The sequence below is a fragment of the Pteropus vampyrus genome, unplaced genomic scaffold (assembly GCF_000151845.1).
Source record: "Pteropus vampyrus isolate Shadow unplaced genomic scaffold, Pvam_2.0 Scaffold210, whole genome shotgun sequence".
In the NCBI taxonomy this organism is placed as follows: domain Eukaryota; kingdom Metazoa; phylum Chordata; class Mammalia; order Chiroptera; family Pteropodidae; genus Pteropus; species Pteropus vampyrus.
Window position 1 is genome coordinate 2391390 of NW_011888991.1, and position 234 is coordinate 2391623.

Sequence of the window (234 nt, forward strand, 5' to 3'; positions counted from 1 at the left end):
TTTGGATTGGGCCTAAAGCAACATTATGTCCCAAAGAATTATTTACAAAGATATCAGGAAAGCAGATATTATAACTACCAAACCGACAACTATCAAACTGAAAATTAAAACATTGTTTAGAATTAGTGTCACTGTTAACTTATCTGCAAGAATAAAAATGCCTTCCATTGATAAAATTGTTCTCCTTCTCTTTCTCACAAACACCCCTTGCCTTTGTCTCTTAATCAGAACACT